Here is a 7,502-nt window from a genome sequence, read left to right as displayed (position 1 = left end):
TTCAGAAGGATGGCTCTGGCTTGGATGGGGGGCAAACATGAGAGCTGTGAGCTACCGGCAGTTAACACATGCTCTTAGGCTATGTGGTGATACTGCTGAGAAATGTGGCAAGCCCTGATTAGGTAGGGTCATGGTGGAGAATGGAATGATGACAAGAAAACAGAGCAACAGGGCAAGATGATAGATTCCTTTGTATAAAATTTTCATCTCTAATGTATTAATCTCTGAAAAAGAGAACCAACTTTTTATCATTTTCCTGGCAATATATTATCCTTACATAGTGCTTCAGGAAAAAAACGCTTCCCTTGTTAGTTATTATAGCCTGAATGTCTGTGAGGTCTTTTAACTCTTTCTATATATACAGTGGTGATGACTGAAACCAATCTCACTATTTAAGTATCTAAACTGCAATGTTCTCACCATTTAACTCACTAAACTCTGATGGCTCCAAATCTTCTAAGATTAGCTTTCATCTCTTCCATGATATCCAGGCTTCTCTTCCCAACTGTCAAATATCCCTTTCTTTCTCCCTCTCTCTACCAACTATGGTCTCCCTGCCAAAATTTGCTAAGACAAGCTTTCTTGAAATATAGACGTAAGTTGACTTCTCTTTTTTTTAAAATTTAGGCAATTTTGATTTTCAAAGTCATTTATAATGGAGATTTGTCATACAATATTCCAATTTTAATCACACCACCAGTGTCTGCATGCTTCCACCAACAGATTACACATTTCTCCCTGCATTCCCACCGATTTCCTTGACAAACACATTTTGAAGTTTTACTATTGTACTTTGGGTTCCATACTTACAGTAGTGTTGGCATTGGTGGTTAAGACATACACCTCAAGTTTTTCATGCTGGCCTTCCTAGATCAATGCCCACTGACACTATGTAGGGGAAATATATGAGAACAAATCAGTAAGCTCCAAATTTTTCAAATAATCTTTAAACAATTCTGATCAAAAAGAAAACAGTGTTTACTGGAGGGGACAACCCCCTGTCAGCCTGCAATGTCTTTTCATTTTTCCACATTACAAAAGAAGAAATCATTGAAGGAGGTCTGTCATTAGGCAAGTTAGGTGACCCTGCTGAGGTGTGGTCAACAGGGTGTTTTGTGCTCTTCTCTCCTTCCACCAGAAGTCCCAACCCTATGATTTTTGTCTCTTCAGTCCGCATAAAATGGAAAAAGTTTTACCACACAGACATCCATGTAATGAGCCCAGCCAAGGTGATAAAAGTAAATTTCAGCAAATTCATAGGTTAGTCATGCTGGTAGAAACTAAATATCATATTTTTGTATTGAATCTGCAGGAGACACACATTACAAACCTTTTCATGATTCAGTTTCAATCATAGGATATTTTAACACCTAACCTCCACTAGTATACTGTTCCATTGCTAATGTCCCCAGTTTCTCTCCCACCACTCCCTCTCCCAACCCCAAACCCCACCTGACAGCCTGCTTTCTCTACACTATGGCAGGCACCTCTCTCTCTCTCTCTCTCTCTCTCTCTCTCTCTCTCATCCTTTGGGCATTATGGATTGTAATACAGAGAGAGAGAGGTTCTCACGTTTATTCATTGGCCTACTTTCAGGACTCATTTCTCACCCAGAGTAATCACTTCCAACTATCATTGTCATAGCAGTCCCTTCTTTATTCCAAATGCTCGCCTTCAGCACTTGTGGCAAGCATCCAACAATTGACCAATTCTCCTGGCCTGTGTTTCTGCTATCATTGGGTATTAGTCTCATACTCTGGTTTTTTATATCCAAAAAATGGGGTAGTCCAATCGGTATACACCTTTCCTTCTGACTGATTTCATTGAGCATGATATTCTTCCCTGTACATCCATTTATAAGCAAATTTCATGATGTCAGTTTCCTGCAAACTGTGTAGTATTCAATTGTGTAGGTATACCATAGTTTCTTCTGGCTATTGTCAATAGTACTGCAGATGGTATTTCTGTTATAAATATCATGTTTAATGTAACTTACATAGCAAAATACTTCCCAGGTTCCAAACATACATAATCCACTCACAAACACAACTTTATTTACTTCTTTAAAAAATATAATTTATTATGATGCTTTCTAAAAAACGGAAGCGATTAACAAAAACTCAGGGAAAACATATTCTATAAAAGCCAAAAAAATAACCTTAAGAAAGGACAACAGGTACGTGTTCTTTCTCCTCAAAAATCCATGTGTTTCTTGATATATTGTCAATATCTTTCTATAGCCTTAAAATTCTTCAACTTCATTTCTAAACACTATTTAAAGTTATATTAATTTAATAGGTAAAATAAGCTTTATAGAATATTTATTTGATTCTTTCATATTTTGCATAAACAACGTTTGAATTAACCATAGCACTGTAGCACTGTCCTCTCATTGTTCACTGATTTGCTTGAGCGGGCACCAGAAACGTCCCTATGGTGAGACTGTTTGTTACTGTTCGTGGCATGTTGAATATATCATAGGTAGCTTGCCAGGCTTTGCCATGAGGGAGGGTTACTCTCAGTAGCTTGCCGGGCTCTCTGAGAGGAGGAGAGCAACCAAACCCAGGTTGGTCGCTTGCAAGGCAAACGTCTTACCCACTGTGCTATGGCTCCAGCCCATATATATATTTATACATATATATGTGTATTTACACACACATACATATCTATATATTCCTCTAACATGGCTCTTAAGCTCCAACTCATATTTCTTTCTCCTCCAATTATTTACTACTTCTCTCCCCATACTTGGGGCGCAACTAATTTTCCGAGTGTCCTCAGATGCATTTCTGAGCTCATGATAAAGGAATACATAACACATACATGCATGGAAGGCACAAAGCATATGTAGAGAAAATTCATATAGACATATAATTGTGATGACTAGTTTACAAACTGTATTCGCTTCAAGTACAGAGTTCCTGATCTCTGCAACTGTGTATTCATACTCCATGCACTGTCAAATATCCAGCTATTGTCCACAACCAACTAACAACACTCCCCTACGCATTTCAGTCATTTACTTCCCCTCCTATTAGGACGATTTTGATGTCAGAGTGTAAAGGTTTGATTTTACTTTTGTTTTATTAGTCCATTTAATTTTTTTCTTTATATTCCCGAAACAAATCAAATATTTTTTTTTTAAAAATTAAGGACAGTAGGTGATATCAGGCAACAAATGAAATAGTTGATGTGGCTGAGAATCAGCAAGAGTCTTCCAGGTCAGTGTGAGGAAAGGAACATCCAGTTGTACTTCCCAGCATATTTTCAATGGGCTGGCTTGGAGCAATGTACATACTGGAAAGAACCGCAGGACAGTAGTAGTGTCTTGAACATATAGGGGCCTATTTTCTTCTTTGAAAATGTAATGGTATTGACCTCCATTGCAAACCGCAACACCCTAAAACAAAGAAAAAGCAAAGGGAATGCCCTGAGTTGGGGCAAAATGGGGGAGATGGGGGGTGGGAGGGTCATTGGGTTTCTTGGTGGTGGAGAATGTTACTGGTGGAAAGATGTGTACTTGATTCTTGTATATCTGAAAATCAAGTACAAAGGTATGTAAGTCTACAACTGCACCTCATGGTGTTTCATTAAGAAAAATAAATAAATAAAAATTAAAAAATTAAAAGTGCTATCAGCTGGTATAAGAAAAAAAGGTGATGGTGTTGACTAGATTACATCAAGATCATTTTTATCTATAGGATGGTATGATTCATCTTTGATTCACTGATTGATACTTTGAAATGTCCCAGTTCATCCTCATTCAGAGAAGTCATTTATTTCTTCGAGTATTGATTTGTACAGGGAATTCCTCACAACATTCTTTATATAATGTCTATTGCGGGACTCAAGGATAACGTTCTTATTACCATTTTCAAAGAATACAAAAATACTCTTTTAATAAGATTTTCTTGGTTCTCTATCTAAAAGCTACATGACAACAATTAAGTTTAACTCAATATTTTCTAAAGCGCATTACATTAGTACTTGAAAAGAAATTTTAAAAGACTCTGGGAGAGGGGAGGAGGAAAAGTCATGGATCTATAAGGATTAGTACAAGTCTTTGGGTGTGTGGGGCATGGGAGTGTGTAGAAAAGTTAAGATCACACTCAGCTATGTGATCTAATTTCTATATATCTATTCTCTAGATACCAGCGATATATTCACACAGGTGTATTCATATGACTATCATGTACACTAACCCCGTATCATGTACATTCACCTAATCCCAAAGGCTTCAGCGACATGGCAGCACTGAGAAGGATGAGAAAGGAGAGGCCGACAAAATCTCAAGGCCGACCTAGGCTGCCACAACGAAGGAAGACAAAAATGATCCTCTGTACTTTCAATGCATGTACGCTAGCATCAGATGCATCCATCGAGGACCTGATGGTACAAGCGCGAATGATCATGTACGACATCATTGGTCTGACCGAGACAAGAAGACAAGAATCTCACGATGCCGTTTTCGACACTGGAGAATTGTTCCTGGGAACTTGCGATAAAAGAGGTGTTGGAAGTATCAGTGTCCTTGTCAACACAAACTTGGCCAAGAGCATTGATTCATTGGAATGAATAACAACCCGAATCGGAAGTTTACATTTGAATAGATGTGGCTCACTGCCTGCAGTTTCTATCTTCTTTGTCTACGCACCAACATCTCATTATGATGAAAGAGAAATCGAGAAGTTCTACATGGAGCTAGAGAAGTTCTATAAAGAAGACCACACCTTCTACAAGATCATTGTGGGTGATTTTAATGCCAAGATAGGACCGAGAAGATCAGCTGAAGAACTTCACATCGGGACCCATGGCCTAGAATGGAACGAACAGTGTGAGAGACTATCTGAGTTCATCATGTCGACCAAAACCATTCATGGTAACACAGTTCCAGAAGGTAGAATCTAAACGATGGACATGGGAGTCTCCCGGTGGAAGATTCCACAACGAAATAGACCACATCATATTCAATTGACGGTTTTGCCTGACAGCTGTCTCTGTTGTCCCAATATTTCGAACGGGATCGGACCACCGCCTCCTTCGTGCAAAATTCTACTTCACAGAGCGGGGAGAAAGGGCTGCAAAGTTCAAAAAGAGAACTGCCAGAATGACCACAAACTGGGAACTCTTTGGTACTATTGCGGCAACATGGGAAGATGCCATTGTTGACAACATTGACGAGGAATATGATCGACTGGTTCAGCAGCTCTATGAATGTGTGAGGAACTCCAAGAGAGAGATAGCCACAAAAAATCCCCTATCTTCGAAAATTCTTGAGCTAATTCGCCAGTGTGGTTTGGCGCATGCCTCAGGCAACCGCAAGCTAACATCCGAGCTCGCAAAGCAGTGCAGAGATGCGATCAAGGAAGACCTCAAAGAGAGAAGAGCAGAAGTACTGGTAGATGCGGCAAAAGCCAAGAAAAGTATTCGTAACGCCGCCTGTCCTTCGCCAACTACAAGACCAAGATGACTGCCCTCCGACGTCCTGATGGATCCATCACATCCTCCAGAATGGCAATGGAGAAAATTACCATGACTTCTACTCAAATCTCTTCGACAGCCATGTCCACTTGCCGACATACCAAATTCCACAGGATGGACATGTCATTCCCAAAGTTCTCCCTTCCGAAATCCGACACGCCATTTCGTTGGTAAAGGAACAAACAGCACCTGGGCCAGACAAGGTCAGACCTGAACACCTGAAGAACCTGCAGTCAGTACTCATCAATACACTGGCTCGGCTCTTCACTCGCTACCTGCCTGAATACAAGGTTCCGTCCCAATGGAAAACCAGCAGGACCGTACTACTGTTCACGAAGGGAGACATCCATGACATTGGCAACTATCGCCCGATCTGCCTATTGTCTGTCATCTACAAGTTGTTCACTCGAGTCATCCTAAATAGGATTGGCAGAACACTAGATGAAGTACAACCATGCGAGCAAGCCATGTTCCGCAAAGGATTCAGCACCATCGACCATATCCACACGATAACCAAACTCATTGATATTTCTCGGGAGTTCAAGATGCCGCTCGGTTTAACATTCATTGATTTAAAAAGGCCTTTGATACTGTTGAGACGGAAGCGGTCATTGAAGCCCTAGCCAATCAGGGCATTCAAGCCCAATACATCAGGATCCTCTGTGAGCTGTATTGCAGCTTTACTACCAGGATCTCATCATTCTACAAAGAAGTGATCGTTGACGTCAAGAGAGGGGTGCGGCAGGGTGATACCATTTCACTGAAAATCTTCAGTGCCACCCTCGAGAACATCATGCGATGACTGGAATGGGAAGGAATGGGAGTGAAGATAGATGGTCGGCAACTACACCACCTCCACTTTGCTGATGACATTGTTTTAATAACACCAAACATCAGCCAAGCGGCACATATGCTGGCCGACGTTGACCGTGTGTGTGGAAATGTAGGACTACAGCTGAAACTTACCAAGACAATGTTTATGAGAAACAGCCTCGTTCCTGACGCCCCATTCACTCTCAATGGAACAACCATCTCCGAATGCAACAGCTATGTGTACCTATGTCGAGAGGTCAACATGACAAATGACCTGGCATATGAGCTGTGCAGGAGGAAGAGAGTAGCTTGGAATGCCTTCAAGAATGTCGAAGAAATAGCTAAGAGGACGACGAACCTCCGGCTCTAGGCACATCTCTTTGATTCCACTGTACTTCCTGCATTAAAATATGCCTCAGAAACCTGGGCCTTACGCAAACAGGATGAGAACTCTATTCAGGTTTCCAAAGAAGAATAGAAAGAGCTATGCTTGGAATATCACGTTTCACTCAAATGAGAGAAAGAATCTTGAGTTATGACATCTGTCGACGATCATGAATCAAGGACGCTGTCTCTTTTGCCAAGGTGTCGAAAATCAGATGGGCTGGTCACGGAATGAGATTTAAAGACGACCGCTGGATTAGAGCTGTTACCCACTGGACGCCACGGAATGTCAAAAGACCGCATGGCCACCCACCTACTAGATGGTCAGACTTCTTCGTCAAGATCACGTATGATCGATTTGAGGCCCTTCATGTTCCCGGAGCGAACAGATGCCATTGTGCTACACTAGCCCGTGACAGGGACAAATGGAGACATTACTGGCACCCGCTCGAGCAAATTGACGACTAACTAGAAGTTAAGTGATTAAGTGATCATGTACACTAAGGAAATCCAGACAAATAATTCTTAGCACTGACATTCTTGGAAATTTAAGTAGTAATCAGATTTTTATAGTTACGTTGTTATGATTTCATAGGCAGTGTTTGTTTCCTTAACCAACCTGGAATGTCTTTAAAAGACCAAATATAGGAACATTCTTTCATTTTTAATTTAATATAGAAAATACTGAATATACAGGTTAAATAGAGATGAATATCTTTTTCAATAGTCTCTTTGGGACACTGTGCTTTACTTGTTTTATTAGGAACTAAATGTGGTACCCTATAATCTCTAATTCCATCCCTAGTCCTCCCTTCTCTACTTGT

The sequence above is a fragment of the Sorex fumeus genome, unplaced genomic scaffold, assembly GCF_029834395.1.
Source record: "Sorex fumeus unplaced genomic scaffold, SorFum_2.1 ptg000054l, whole genome shotgun sequence".
In the NCBI taxonomy this organism is placed as follows: Eukaryota; Metazoa; Chordata; class Mammalia; order Eulipotyphla; family Soricidae; genus Sorex; species Sorex fumeus.
The sequence above is the reverse complement of the archived record's forward strand: the minus strand, read 5'-3'. Positions refer to the sequence as shown.